Source organism: Heterodontus francisci, chromosome 31 (assembly GCF_036365525.1).
Source record: "Heterodontus francisci isolate sHetFra1 chromosome 31, sHetFra1.hap1, whole genome shotgun sequence".
Lineage (NCBI taxonomy): Eukaryota > Metazoa > Chordata > Chondrichthyes > Heterodontiformes > Heterodontidae > Heterodontus > Heterodontus francisci.
Window position 1 is genome coordinate 14,439,101 of NC_090401.1, and position 16,280 is coordinate 14,455,380.

Consider the following 16,280-nt stretch of genomic DNA (forward strand, 5'->3'; position numbering starts at 1 on the left):
TTCCCCTCTTCGCTCTCCTAATTACTTTTTTAAGTACCACCCCTTCACTTTCTATACTCCTCTCGGGCCTCTGCTGTTTTCAGCCATCTGAATCTGCCATAAGCCTCCTTTTTTTTCATTATCCAATTCTCTATATCCCTTGACATCCAGGATTCCCTGGACTTGTTGGCCCTACCCTTCACCTTTACGGGAACATGTTGATCCTGAACTCTCACTATTTCCTTTTGAATGACTCCCACTGGTCTGATGTAGCCTTTCCTAGAAGTAACTGTTCCCAGTCCACTTTAGCCAGATCCTGTTTAATCATATTGAAATCAGCCTTCCCCCAATTCAGTACCTTTATCTCCAGTCCCTCCTTGTCCTTTTCCATAACTACCTTAAATCTTACAGAGTTATGGTCACTATCCTCGAAATGCTCCCCCACTGACACTTCTACCACTTGTCCGGCTTCATTCCCTAGGATTAGGTCCAGTACCACCCCTTCTCTTGTAGGACTTTCTGTGTGCTGGCTCAAAAAGCTCTCCTGTATGCACTTTAAAAATTTGGCCCCCTTTAAGCCTTTTGCACTAAGATTATCCCAGTTGATATTAGGTTAGTTGAAATCCCCTACTAATATTACCCTATTATATTTACACCTCTCTGAGATTTGCCTGCATATCTGCTCCTCTATCTCTTCCTGACTGTTTGGAGGCCTGTAGTACACTCCCAGCCAAGTGATTGCCCCTTTTTTGTTTTTAAGTTCTACCCATATGGCCTCATTTTGAAGAACTTTCTAAGATATCATCCCTCCTTACTGCAGTAATTGCTGCAGTAATTTTACTGCTGTTTATATCTTTCTGTCCTGTGATCTCATTTCTGCTCCCTCTGCTATACTCTGGTTCCCCTTCCTGTGTAAATTAGTTTAAATCTTTCACAAGAGTGAATGTCCACAGATCCCTGAAGGTAGCAGGACAGGTCGATAAGATGGTTCAGAAGACATATGGAATCCTTTCCTTTATTAGCTGAGGTATAGAATATAAAAGCAGGGAGTTTATGCTGGAACTGTAATCAGCCACAACTTGAGTACTGTGTGCAGTTCTGGTCACCTCATTACAGAAAGGATGTAATTGCACTGGAGAGGGTACAGAGGAGATTTACGAGCGTGCAGCTATGAGGACATTTTGGATAGGCTGGGGTTGCTCTCCTTGGAACAGAGAAGGCTGAGGGGAGATCTGAATGAACTGTTCAAAATTTTGAGGGGCCTGTATAGAGTGGAGGTGAAGGGCCTGTTTACCTAAGCTTGTGAGAGAGGTCAGTGCCTAGAGGGCATAGAGTTAAAGTGACTAGTAGAAAGATTAGAAGGGAGATGGGGAAATGTTTTTTCACCCAGAGTGTTGTGGGAGTCTGGAATTCACTGCCTGAAAGGGTAGTGAGGCAGAAACCCTCAACTCATTCAAAACGAGTCTGGATATGCACCTCAAGTGCTGTAATCTGCAGGGCTACGGAACAAATACTGAAGGTGAAATTAGAATGGGTGGAACGTTTTTCAGCTGGCACAGACACAATGGGCCATTTGGCCTCTTTTTGTGCCGTAAACTTTCTATGATTCTAACCTAACGTTGGTCCCAGCTTTGTCCAGGTACACGCCATCCATCTTGCACACAGCCCTTTCCCCCAGAACCAGTTCCAATGCTCAAGAGTCTGAAATTTTCCCTCTTGCACCACTTCTCCAGCCATCCATTCACCTGCACTATCTTCCTGTTTTTATACTGACATGTAGCACTGGGAGTAATCCTGAGAATGTGACTAAACACATCCTCCCTCCCTGTCCCCCACACCCTCCCCCACCCAAAGCCATATAATCTCCGGGGTGAGATAAAATAACACACAAACGCAGGGCCAATAAGGGAAAAAATACTCTGGAAAATTCTAGAACAGATGTCTTCTCAATCAGCCCCAACATTTTCCTGGGTGAGGGGTCATTTGGTATTCCGGGAGGGTTCTTGGTTGGATTCACGCCACCGGTACAATGGCGGGTAATCCCAGGGGTGCTTGTGTGGCAACACTACAATATATTATTGATGCAAAAATAAATAACTTCTTGCCAACAATCATAGGCCAAGCTATCTACCTAATGAATGTAATAAAAACAAGACCCAGGAAAGGAAGGACTCCAATGCAGCACCAGAAGAGGCAGAAAGGGACCTTAAAGGAGCATAAAGGCTCTGAAGATCAGATCAACTGTCCCTCTGGAGCCATTGGCCAAGAATGGGACCTTCAGTAGGTAGGTGTTTGAGATCGAGTGAAGGGAGAGACCACTAAAAGGCCCTTTCCCTCCATTCAGGTACTCAATCTCTGTACTGCTATTTCCCAGGGTCTATTCCCACCTTCCATGTGGCAGCCCTCGGAACAGGTGGTAAGTGAGGTGAACAGGTGGGAACTCCTTCAGAGACCTGGTTACCCCCATCCTCACTTTCAGGTGGCAGGGAGAAGGAGCAGCCAGCAGCAGTTCTGCAGTTTGCAAGGTGGGGCAAATTCTGATTGGAACAGTGAGGCAGTGAACTTTCCCTCATTCTCTGCCGTGGGAATATTGGAGGGGATCAGGAAGGAGAATTAATCTTGAGTCTCTTAAACCTGTAAACTGCTGTCAGTACACTGTTAGAGCTCACTGTGGCTTAATTTGAGAGTTAAAGTGCTTAACATTTTCAATGTATGGGCTCAAGAGTGGGCAATAATTGTGAACAGCCTAAAGTAAGGAAGTTATGATAAACCTTTATAAAACACTGGTTAGGCCTCAGCTAAAGTATTATGTTCAATTTGGAACACCACACTTTAGGAAGGATGTCACCTTCGAGAGGGTGCATCTTTATGAGAAGGTACCAGAGATGAGGAACTTCAGTTATGTGAACAGATTTGACAAGCTAAGGTTGTTCTCATTAGAGCAGAGAAGATTAAGAGGAGATTTGATAGAGGTGTTCAAAATCAGGAAGGGTTTTAATAGAGTAATTAAGGAGAAACTGTTTCCAGTGGCAGGAGTGTTGGTAACCAGAGCACACAGATTTACAGTGATTGTCAAGAACCAGAGGCGGCAGGAGGAAATATCTTTTGCAGAGCAAGTTGTTGTGATCTGGAATGCATTGCCTGAAAGGGTAGTGAATTCAACAATAAGATTCAAAAGGGAATTCGATAAATGCTTGAAGAATGCAGACATGATGGGCCGAATGGCCTCCTTCTGCACTGTAACGAATCTGTGGTTCTGTGCAGAGAAAACATTTACAGGGCTATGGAGAAGGAGCAGGAAAGTGGGACTAATTTTGTAGCTATCCCAAGAGCCAGCACAGGCATGATGGGCCGAATAGCCTTCTGTGCTGTATCATTCAATGGTTCGAGAAGACTTTTAACTTGCAGAGCTTAGGCTATTAAATAAGCTGAAGAATATTATAAAGTGAGGTAAGACAGGTTTATTGCGCAGGAGTTGGAAACAATAATGCAAGGAGTTAAGGATAACTTTGTATGACTGATGAACCTCTCCACCGCACATCTGGTGGTACAGTGAGGTTGAAAGGAATTTGTAGAAAGTTGGCATGGAAGGAAATTGGGAATGGACATAAAATAAACAGCAGTCTGCCAGCACTGCCCTCTATGTGGTGGGTTCGCATGCAGGGCCTTCATAATGTATAGCACAAGGATGCCTCGGGTCATGAGAATCAGAGCAGGTTGCCCATGAATTTCTACAGCCAGTCAGCATACTTACTGAATCCACAGGGGAATCATGTAGGAGTAATATGTTTGGTGTTACACCTCTAAGGCAAAGATAGCAGCATGGGTACAGTACTGTGCTTCGGTATTACAGTAGAATGACTTTGGTCCTGGGCAAACAGCCCCGATTGTGAGTTCATCTACCACTATGATCATTTGTGAAACAAATGGAAATTTGTGGACCATTAAAGACACCATTTTTTCTGACAAATATTTATCCTTCAACCTCAAAAAACAGAATATCTAGGCATTTATTTAATTGATGTTTGTGGGATCTTGCTGTGCACAAATTGGCTGCCATGTTTCCTACATTACAACAGTGACTACACTGCAAAAGTACTTCACTGGCTGTAAAGTACTTTGGGACATAATGAGATTATGAATGGCACCATATAATCCAAGTTCTTTTGTCTTTCTTTAAAAATTAGACAAATGTGTGAAAAGGACCAAAAATCCGTACTTTGCAGCAATAATTATCCTTCACAAGTTCTTCACTGGCTGTGAAGCAAAAGTCTTTCTTTCTTCCTGCCATGCCAAGGTCTCCCTCTTGTTCCACAGTTACAGCAGAGAACCTGGGGCTGGCTGCAAACCTACCGGACAGTTTTAACCAAATTGGCTTCAAATCCCAATTTGTGATCCACTCAGGTAATTGTTGCTTTGCTAAACACATTTCTCAAAGAACAGCATGATGTTAATGCCAGCTGAAATGCAATATATTGCAAATTAGATTCCTAATAGCCAGATTTCAGGCCTTAATCTACACGAACAAGCAGTGATCTGTAGTGCTAGAGTCATAGAGAAATACAGCACCGAAACAGGCCCTTCGGCCCACCCAGTCTGTGCCGACCATCAACCATCCATTTATACTAATCCTACATTAATCTCATTTCCCTCTCACATCCCCACCTTCCCTCAATTCCCCTACCACCTACCTACACTAGGGGCAATTTACAATAGCCAATTTACCTGTCAATGTACAAGTCTTCATTGTCGTGTTTTGAAATTGCAATGTGCATTTTTTTACAGGTGAGGCTGCTTTAGAACGCGCTTGCTAACAAAGGGAAAGTGAAAGTAAAACAGAATAAAGAAGACTCCAAAATGTTCAACAGTTTCAATCTCTGCCTCAGACCTTATACTAATCTTGGTGAAAGATCACTCCAGTCCCAAAAACAACACATCATCCATCTCTCCTTAGCCTTTGAGCTTGCAGACCTCCTAGACAGGGTCACTGGACAGGAATCAGGATTGGGAAATCTAACTGATTCTTCCTCCCTTGGCCCAGGCATCCTGGAGAAAGTTGTAAAATCACAACAACTGCCTGAACTGAGATCGACCAACTCAATGTTTTCTTTCACTAAGTATAAAATATTTGGCAATTTGGACATAGTCGGCATTGTGCGGAGATGAATCGTCAATAACTCATGCAGCTATATTCACACGGCAACTGAAGTGCCTCACCAAAACTTTTCAATATAAGTTGGCGTTTTGCATAGTGAATGTCTTTCCTCCCTTCCCTTCACTGCTGCCAATCAACTTGCTTTACTCCTTCTCACACAATGGGCTGGATTTTGTTCTCCTCCAAGCACAGATTTAAAGTATTAGGTAAGAGAAGCAAAAGTGACATGAGAAAAAACGTTTTCATGCAGGGAGTGGTAAAGTTCTGTGAAGCATCGGGTTCCGTGGTGGGGAAAGTGGTGCCACTGGGAGAGGGCCCCTACGCACCCCGACGCCGGGACAGCCCGGCCCGATATTACTGGTGGTGGCGAGGCCTTGTGGCGGCCCCCTGCTGTTTGGCGACGGGACCCCTATTTGAATATTTAAATAAATTAAGATGAATGAATGAATTAATGAATTCCCGCTGCGATCTTTGGGCTGGCAGCCGGCACTCCGCGCCTTCGGATCTCCGTCTGGGAAAACGGGGTGCCACACTGGTTGGGAGGGGGGAGGAGGTAAGTTTCTCAGTGCCGGGGTGGGGGGGACAGGGTCAAAGTAATGACATGGGTGTACAGGATGGCGGGAAGGGTTGGATTTGAACATTTGTGCAGTTTGGGGGGTTGGGGAAAGTCAGATTGTAAAGGTAAGGTGTTTTGGGGGGGAGAGGTAAATAATTAATTTTGTGGTTATTGGTGGAGGTGGGAAAGAGGCAAAATAAATGTGTTTTTTTCATTCACTTTATCTGTAAAGATTTAAATCTCCCAGTAGGGCTGATAGCCCTTTGAAAATGGCATCAGTGCCTGCGCACAGACAGCTGACGCCATTGCCAGGGGCGGACAGCCCACCCACTCCACGTGATCGGGCAGCCCGCCCCTGCTATTCAAATGAGCCACCGCACGGAAGATTGTGGCGGCTCCGTGACACGGTGGCGGGCACAGGAGATCCAGCCCAATGTTTTGCAGCAGTATATGGCTAAAGAGCCCAGACAATTGGAGTAAACTTACTCCTTACTCTGCTGTGTATGTCCCTCTCTTTCTATGGAGGTAAAACCTGCCTTTCAAAATATAGATCAGTGATTTTAGCAAGCAGATGGATGAGAGACACCAATCAACAACAAATAGGTGAAATCTGGAGCTCCAGGTATACTGTAGTTTCACAGTGCCAGCAGCCTCACTGAATATGTTTTACAAACTCCCTCATTCAGTTAACACATTTGCATTATCAGTGAAATTCTTAAATTGTAGTAAATTTCAAAATTTAGATACGTTAATAAAAATTTCTAATTTTGCAACTCAATATTCTCAGAAGAGCTTGAACAAAAATAGATTCTGCATTGTCAGCGTTTCTTTCCTCTCTTCATTTTCATGTCTTGACATCTTATTTTGTTAAAAACAAATTATTCATTCAGCCCATGTCTCTTCCTTCCTTCCAATCTTCCACTTCCTCCCTCAACACTCCCAACAGCCTCTTGAGAAGTATTAAAGACAAGTTTAAATTGGAATTATTCTGGAGCTTTTCATCCCTCTGTTTCACTGAATTAAAAGCTCTGCTCTGGAAATTGAGTACATTTTATTGCTATTCAGACGTTCAATGACCAAAATGTTTGGTGCTTAGGTAGTGCTTCTGATTTCCTATCTGACTGCAGTTGACCGTAGCATTAAATTTTCCCCTGAGACCAATGAGAGTCTTGCTGATTAAACCTTGCATCCAATACGGAGTTGTCACAACTGAAAGAAATTTCCTTCTGTCCTCAAACCAGGTTACAATATCATTGCTTGCACACATATGTCATTCAGTATGTGGTAGCTTTGTAACTGATTCAAGAAAAATTTTACATGATATAGATGTAATTGATGTAATATAAATGGTATGTACCAGGGAAACAGGAGAGGTGGACATGACATTAGAAGATGGGCTGAATTTTATTGGCTCCTCGATGTCACGGGTCGTGGGCCAGGGACTGTTAAAATTCTACGGGGAGAGGCCCGCCTCGATCTGCGGCGTCGAGAAGGGCCCGCCGCATATTACCGACGGCAGGGGTACCTTGTTGCTGCCCCCTGCCGCCTGGCAGTGGGCCCTTCATCAGCATAAGCAAATTAACACTAAAGAGATGCAAATAAACTTGCCTGCAGGTGGCGGCCGTCCCACACCAATTTTACAGCTGCCGTTTGTACTCCGCGCGGCTTTGGAACTGCATATGAGTTCCGAGGCGGGAAACTGGTGGATAGGGGAAAGAAATAAAATTTTCAGGGTGGGAGGGGTGGAGGAGCGGGGAAAACAATTTTGATTGGATGGGGGAATGATGGGAAGGGGTTGAAGGGCAAAAGTTTGAAGATCGGGAAGAAACGCTCGGGTAGGGAAAAAGGCAAGTGTTGGTCATTTCGGGCAATGAAGTGATCATTGAGGGGGTTGGAGAATGGCCTCGACATCTTCATTATTCCTTCATAAAAAATTACACTTATGTACCTTTAAATATTGAAATTAATAGTAAGGGCTTAAAGCCCTTTAAAAACGGCGCCGGACACCGTTGCCGGGGATGTGGCGGCTGTCCCCTCTAAGTCATTGGAGCCGGCCACTCCACCCTCTCTATTTAAATGAGCCCAAACATAATATCGCAGGGGCTTCTCGGCGACATTTCCGTGTCGGACGGCTGCCGAGTTCAAAGCACGCCACCGCAGAGCGAGGCACGCGATTAAAGTTCAGCCCGATGAGATTAAAAATGAGATAACAGCATTTAAAATAAAAAGAGGTGTAATATTAAATTAACTAATAAAGCTTAAAGAGGATAAACCCCTGGTCAGGATGGATTGCATCCATGTATTTTAAAAGAATCCAGGGAAGAGATAGAAGAGGCATTACTACATCTTAAAAATTCATTAGAGAAAAGTGTACTGCCAGAAGAAGACAGAAGCTAATGTTGTACTGATATTTATGAAGGGAGATAGAACATGTCTGGGGAACTATAGCTGTCAGCTTAACATAGTGGCATGAAAAATAATGGAATCTCTGCTAAAGGAGAGAATAGAAGAACATCTAGAAACCCAGAATATAATAATGAATTGTCAGCATGGATTTTGAAAGGGAAAGCCTTGCTTGACCAACCTTGTTGAATTTTTTGCAGAGATATTAGAGAGTGTAGGTAAGGGTAATGCAGTAGATGTAATTTATCTAGATTTTCAAAAGGTCTTTGATAAGGTACCACATAACAGATTAATAAATAATGCATGAGGAGTCAGGGGACAAGTAGAAGAATGGATTGCTAGCTGGCTTCAAGACAGAGATCAGAGATCGGGGTAAAAGGTAGTTATTTGTCCACAGATCCCTGAAGGTAGCAGGACAGGTCAATCAGGTGGTTAAGAAGACACATGGAATCCTTTCCTTTATTAGCTGAGGTATAGATATAAGATCAGGGAGATTATGCTGGAACTGCGTAAATCATCAGTTAGGCCACAACTTGAGTACTGTGTGCAGTTCTGGTCGCCTCATTACAGAAAGGATGTAATTGCACTAGAGAGGGGACAGGGGAGATTTACGAGCATGTTGCCGGGACTGGAAAATCTTGGAACAGAGGAGGCTGAGGGGAGATTTGATTGAAATGTACAAAATTTTGAGGGGCTTGTGTAGAGTAGATGTGAGGGGCCTGTGTAGAGTGGATGTGAGGGGCCTAGTTACCTTAGCAGAGAGGTCAGTGACTAGGACATAGATTTAAAGTGATTGGTGCAAAGATTAGAGGGGAGATGAGGAAATATTTTTTCACCCAGAGGGTGGTAGGGGTCTGGAACTCACTGCCTGACAGAGTAGTAGAGGCAGAAACCCTCATCTCATTTAAAAGATGCCTGGATATGCACCTCAAGTGCCATAATCTTCAGGGCTATGGACAAAATGCTGGAAGGTAGGATTAGACTGGGTGGCTCGTTTTTGGCCAGCGCAGACACGATGGGCCAAGTGGCCTCTTTCTGTGCCATAAACCTCCTATGATTCTATGATTCAGAGTGGCAGAAAGTGGGAACTGGTTTTCCACAAGGATCAATGCTGGGTCCACTGTTGTTCAGAACTCAAATTAACATTTTAGACTTTGGAATCAAAAACATAACCAGAATATAAAGCCCCCACCCTGGGAGCGGGCTTGGAGGCAGGATGGTCATAAAATCGAGTAGGAGACGGGTGCCATGCTCGTCGCTTACCCACTGTTATTTTATCAGCAGCAGGGGAGGTGGCAAACTGCCTACCCACCCTAATGCCAATTGAGGCCCTTAAATGGCCAATTAATGGACACTTAAGGGCCTCTTCCACCTGCCATTGGTATTTTACCAGCGGCAGATGGGCACTTCAGCACTTGAGGGGACCGCCTGGTAACGCAGGGCAGTAGGGAAGTTGCGTAAAGTTGCTGAGGATCGCAAAAACCATAACAGTAACAATTTGCATTTAGCATGTTAGATGTTCGAAGGCAAAACTCCCTAGAGTTGTTGTGAATTACATGGTAAATAAACTGTCATACAGGACCACACGGATACAGTTACTAGACACCTCTATGGTGCTGCTTGACCTGATAGGTGCTTTGGACAGACCAAAATACCTACAGGTAATGCTCATACACCTATAGCAATCTTATTTTGTATACAAGCCCATGGATGAATCCGAGGGCTCTAAAACTGAGCAAGAACGTGAGCCGGCAGTCTTGTCAGCAGTTCAACAATAACAACTTGAATTTTTGTAGTGCCGTCAATGTAGTAAAATGTCCCAAGGTGCTTTACGGGAGGGTAATCAGGCACAAATTGACATAAAGACAAAGGAGGAGTTATTAGGGCAGGAGATAGATTTAAGGAGTGTCCTAAAGGAGAAGAGAGAGGTGGAGAGGGGCAGCAGTTTAGAAACAGAATTCATGTACCATGCTCCAGCTGTTTGTATTAACCTGAACAGCTGGACAGCACCCCATATTGCAACAGTATGATATTTTCATTTCTAACACCATTCTCGTGACTTCTCGTTACGAGATTGCCAACATGGTACAAACTAAGGGAAGTTTTGAGCTGTCTGGGAGCTGAGTTGAAAGTGCCAAAATAATTTACCATAGGATTCTGCAAAAGTCAGCTTCCATAGATGTGCTTGTGCTACCTTGAACCAAAACAGAAAAAAAAAATTTTCCATCTTGACTTAAAATTTAATATCAGTTCTCTATGGAAGAATTGAAAAGGGACAGATCCAGGATCTGAAACAAGACATTTATAGCCAGAAGGTTGGGCTGAACCCAGATCATAGAGGTGAAAGAAGAATGTGTAAATGTTTGAGCCAATTTGGCAGGACACCACTGAGAACCCTTCTCCAAATCATGCCATAAGATCTTTCACATTCATTGGAGAAGACAGATGTAGCCTCAGTTTATTATCTCATGACAAAGATGGTACCACAGTACTGTACTGGAGTGGTAATCTAGATGTGTATTCAAACCTCTGAAGTAGGATTTGAACCCACAACCTTCCTGCTGTCGAGGCAAGAGTACTACCACTGAGCCAATGCTGACACTTAATATTGCTGGTCATTATTATTGCAATTGATCTTAATGTAACAATGCAGTATGCAATTTGTTTGTTCCACTATGGCTCTTAATTATCTGAAACATCAGTTGGCATGAAAGTCCCATAAGCAATGAAATCAATTTTACTTGTGATTTGAGGTTGCTACGGTAGACACTGAGCTACATTATTGGATGGCTGAAACATATGAGATTCGTGGTTTCTAGAGGTGTTCTGGCTCTTAATTAGCCTGCTCCTTGAGAGACACATTGGGGAAAAATATTTCCTCTGATTATCATGCATTGATGATGCCATAAACATATTGAGCAGACTTTCTTTAGTCGCTGTTTCCAACAAAATCATGAACTCTTTCTTTTAGTGTCATTTTGGCTAAGCTGGTAGCACTCTAGCTTCTGAGTCAGGACATTGTGAGTGCAAACCATATGCCAGATTGAGCCTGTAACCTAGTCTAAAAGTTCAGTACTGCCACGGTGCTGCATTGCTGGAGGTGTTGTCTTTCAGTTGAGATGTTAAAATGATCTTTTTCAGTGTTTCAGGTAGATGTTAAAGATCCCTTGGTGCCATGCAAAGAAAAGCAGGGAGTTCTCCTGTACCCTGGCTAAACTTCTTTCAGCACCAACAAGAGAAATAGGTATAAATTCACGTTGTCTGGTGGTACGAAATGGGTGACGGCAAATCTGTAGCCTGTTTTGCACTCCGCTTGCTTTTCTTTTCCTGCGGATTCCTGTGAGCAGTCTCCTACAGCCCAAAATCCCACTCTCACATGTGCGAAACTTACGGATTCTGTAGCGTTTGATTAGTCTGGGTTTGATTGTATTAGTCTGTCTGTTTATCTGTGTTCACTGTGTTTGATTGCTTAAACATTTAGGTGGGGCTGAGGAATCAAAAGTGAAACCAAAACATGCACAGCTTGGATCTTGTATAGAAAACACAATTGGCTGCTCTGAGGAGACATGTGATGAAATTGTGTAAGAACTAATGTAGTTTAATGTACTGTAAATAAACCAGTTGGTGATTTAATACAAGTGTGATATCTGCATTGCTTTGAGATAAATCAGATATACAAACTAAATCCAGAAACACGATGTAAACATAACAGATTCCCATTGGAATTGGGAGGAAGACTCATCTGGGAGATGAAAATGAAGCTCAGGAGTTAAAATGGCCCAGGTTTCACTCCAGAGTAGACAGGTGAGCTTGCCACTTGCCTGCTACCCTCATTCTGAATGCATGGATTGAGTTAACATTGGAGCTATCATGTATTCTTGAGTTGAGTTCCAGTAGCTAATAAGCGTGTCTTACTCTTCTCAATAAAACAGAATATAAGCAGAATAAGGTGCAATAATGTAAAGCACCAACAGACTAGTTTTCCATAGTTATTGCTGCATTTGTGATTCATGCCCTTCCAATAATGGATTGACGAACATTAGCAAAAAGAACAAAGAAAAATTTACTTTTAGTTTCAGACCTTCTCAAAGATAATTTGAGATAAGCCTGTAAGATTCTGTAGCTGCATACATAGTAAGAGGGAGATAGAAGAACAGATATGTAGGCAAATTTCTGAGTGTTAAAAGTATAGGGCAATAATAGTTGGGGATTTCAACTACCCTAATATCAATTGGGATACAAACAGTGTGAAGGGCACAAAGGGCAGAAAATTCTTGAACTGCATTCAAGAGAACTTTCTTAGCCAGCATGTAACAAGCCCAATGAGAGTGGGTGCAATTCTAGATTTAGTCTTCGGAAATCAAGCTGGGCAAATAGATGAAGTAGCAGTGGGTGACCATTTTGGAGATAGCAATCATAATACAGTTAGTTTTAGCATAATCATGGAAAAGGACAAAGATACGACAGCAGTTAAAGTTTTAAATTGTGGGAAGGCAAATTTTAAGAAACTGAGAGGTGATCTGGCAGAAATGGACTGGACACAGCTACTGGAAGGAAAATCAGTGGCAAACCAGTGGGAGGCATTCAAAAGTGAGATTCTACAATCACAGTGTAGGCATGTCCCCACAAAGATAAAGGGTGGTACGGGCAAATCTAGAGCCCCCTGGTTATTTAGAGGTTTACAGGGTATGTTGAAGCAGAAAAAGAAAGCTTATGACGATTACAAAAAACTTAATACTTTAGAAAACCTACAGGAGTATTTAAAGTGCAGGGGTGAAGTAAAAAAGGAAATTAGAAAAGCAAAGAGGGCATGAAAAAGTATTGGTTGGTAAAATTAAGGAAAACCCAAAGATGTTTTATCAGTACATTAAAAGCAAGAGGATAACTAAGGAAAGGGTAGGGCCTATCAGAGATTTACAAGGGAACTCACACGTGAATGCAGATGATGTGAGCAGGGTTGTTAATGAGTTTTTTCCACAAAGGAGAGGGATGATGCAGACATTGTAGGAAAAGAGGAGGAGTGTGAAATATTAGATACGATTAGCATAATGAGAGAGGAAGTACTAGAGGGTCTGACATCCTTGAAAGTGGATAAATCACCAGGGCTGGATGGATTGCATCCCAGATTGTTAAAGGAAGCCAGGGAGGAAATAGCAGATGTGCTGAGGATCGCCTTCAAATCCTCACTGGATACGGGCGAGGTGCCAGAGGATTGGAGGTCTGCAAATGTTATACCATTGTTTTAAAAAGGTGCGAGGGATAGGCCAAATAATTATAGGCCAGTCAGTTTGATCTCGATGGTGGGTAAATTAGTAGAATCAATTCTGAGAGACAGGATAAACGAGGTATCGAATACAAAAACAGGGATGTAATGCTGGAACTGTATAAAACACTGGTTAGGCCACAGCTGGAGTATTGCGTACATTTCAGTTGCCACATTACAGAAAGAACATAGTTGCTCTGGAGAGAGTACAGAGGAGATTTCCAAGAATGTTGCCTGGGCTTGAAAGTTGCAGCAATGAGGAAAGATTGGATAGGCTAGGATTGTTTTCCTTAGAACAGAGGAGGCTGAGGGGTGACTTAATAGAGGTGTACAAAATTATGAGGGGCCTAGATAGAGTAGACAGGAAGGACCTGTTTCCCCCAGCAGAGAGGTCAATTACCAGGGGGCACAGATTTAAGGTGATTGGTAGAAGGATTAGAGGGGACATGAGGAAAACCTTTTTCACCCAGAGGGTGTTGGGTGTCTGGAATTCACTGCCAGGAATGGTGGTGGAGGCAGAAACCCTCCATTCTTTTAAATTATAGCTGGACATGCATCTGAAGTGCTGTAACCTGCAAGGCTATGGACCAGGTGCTTGGGCAGCTAGTTTGTAGGCCGGCAAGGACACGATGGCCTGAATGGCCTCCTCTGTGCTGTAATTTTTCTATGGTTCTATAACCCTCGAAATTTGGAAAAGCTTCTGAAAATTTTTTTTTTGTTCTTAGGATGTGAACATCGCTGGTTGCCCTTGAGAAGGTGATGGTGATCTGCCTTCCTGAACTGCTGCAGTCCATGTAGGTAGACCCACAATGGTGTTAGACAGGGAGTGCCATGGTTTTGACCCAGTGACAGTGAAGGAATGGTGATATATTTCTAAGTCAGGATGGTCTGTGACATGGCAGGGAACTTGCAAGTGGTGGTTTTCCAAGGTGCCTGCTGCCCTTGTTCAAAAGCAAATTTCAATGGAAAATAATCAGGAATAATGGCCTCTGATTCAGGCCACTCCTTCAAGGGCCCCAATACTTATTTTTATTCATTCATGGGATATGAGTGTCTCTAGCAAGGGACGCATTTATGACCCGTCCCTAATTACCCTTGAGAAGGTGATGGTGAACCATCTTCTTGAACGACTGCAGTCCATGTGGTGTAGGCTTGAGCTGATTGCCTCTTGACATTTTTCCTTTAGGGCTTCGAGCCTCCAAGCTGCACAGCAGTTGTGATCTGTACACGTATGACGTGGTCTGTACATGTATGACTTGATCGCATGCCGATTGTCGAAAGGATCAATCCAAGAATGGAATCTGGAGGAGCCCAGGAAGCTTTGGGAGGAAACAGTGAGAGATATTTAACATGGATTCAGGAATAGCAAGGTCATCACCTGGATTTATCGATGCTTCCCTGGAATTACTGCTGGGTGCAGTCAGGAGCAGGAGGGGCATAACCTTGTCCAGCAATAGGAGGAAGAAACCTGTGGCTCTCACTAAGAAGGTGTGGTTGGAGGCTGCTGAGGAAGTGAGTGGCAACAGCATTGTTCTCCAGTCTTTGATACAGTGCAGGAAGCGGTTTAATGACCTAACCAGCTCAGGAAAAGTAAGTACAGTTACTAATTCAACTAAATCCTGTTGTGTACAACATCAATCCCCTCTCCCCCCCCAACCCACACCAACACACACACAACTCCGTCTTGCCAAGTGTACTCTATCACATCACCCTTCACACCAGTAGCAAGTCTACATTTGGGGGCACAGCCTCTCCAAGCTCTGCCCAGCTGGGCGCAGATACTGAACCCTGGGGACCGTTGTTGAGAAGGAGAATGGTAGAGAGACAGCAGCAATTTTGTGAGGTACTGGCAGATGTGCCACAGACACTGTTCACAATAACAAGAGAGGTTAGAGGAATCTAACTCCAATAGCAGCGGTTTAGTGGTGCAAGGAATTGTGAGAATATCTTCCATGTAGAAAGTGTCTGCCTCCTTGGAGCTTGAAGTGAGCCTATCCAGGTCATGACTATGTCCATGCAGGAGATATCTGTGGCCATAAACAGGATGACAGATACCATATCTGTATCATTACTGTATGTCACTGGTCTGCAGCAGAGTGTTTGAAGTGATATAGCACTGGCCCAGGAGAGGGATGATGGCAAAAGGGAACATGGAAGTGGGAACTCCACTCACACGATCCCACTTCTCACCCACTGCCCACCTCACCATCCCCCAAGTCTGTACCCGACATGCTGCCTCATCTTCCTGTGGCTGAGCCTACCCTTCTTCTCCTCTGCAGGTGGAACAGTCTTTGGCGGGGCCCTCACAGACTCTAAAACACAGAGGTCATTGGCCAAAAGCATCTCAGCACTCAGACTAGGGATCTGAGCAGCCTGTGTCTCCCTCTGCTGATGCAGTAGGAAGTGTAAAAGGGAGCTATTGTAATTCATCAAGGTTAGTGGATGTTTGACAATATGTTATGCTAAGTTTCCTCTTTTTAAGGCACATAACATTTAATGATAAGTACCACTTCCACATCTTTCCCGTTGTTGCATCCCGAGTATCAACTTGTCCTTTCAGTTGGTTCATGATGAACAAACTGGGGGGATGTGCAATGGGCATATGCTTGGTTGAAGGTGAGGGTTGGGAGTGGTGGTGGGAGCAAGCTGGAGGATTTTTGTTTTATGTTCCTTATGTGAGTCACTAGATGAACCTTCGAGCTAGTAAGGCATTCCTGGCATTGTGGGCACTCTGGACATTCCAGGCAGCAATGTACATGGCAGCCTTCGTGATGGGTTTCCCATCTTCATGCAACTCCTCGTCTTTGTCATCTTCCTCTTCTTCAATGTTTTTGTTATCAGAAGATGATTTGCGAGTGCCTTGAGCAACCTCCACCTGTAATCCTCTCCACAATGCAACATTGCGCAGGACGCAACATACCACT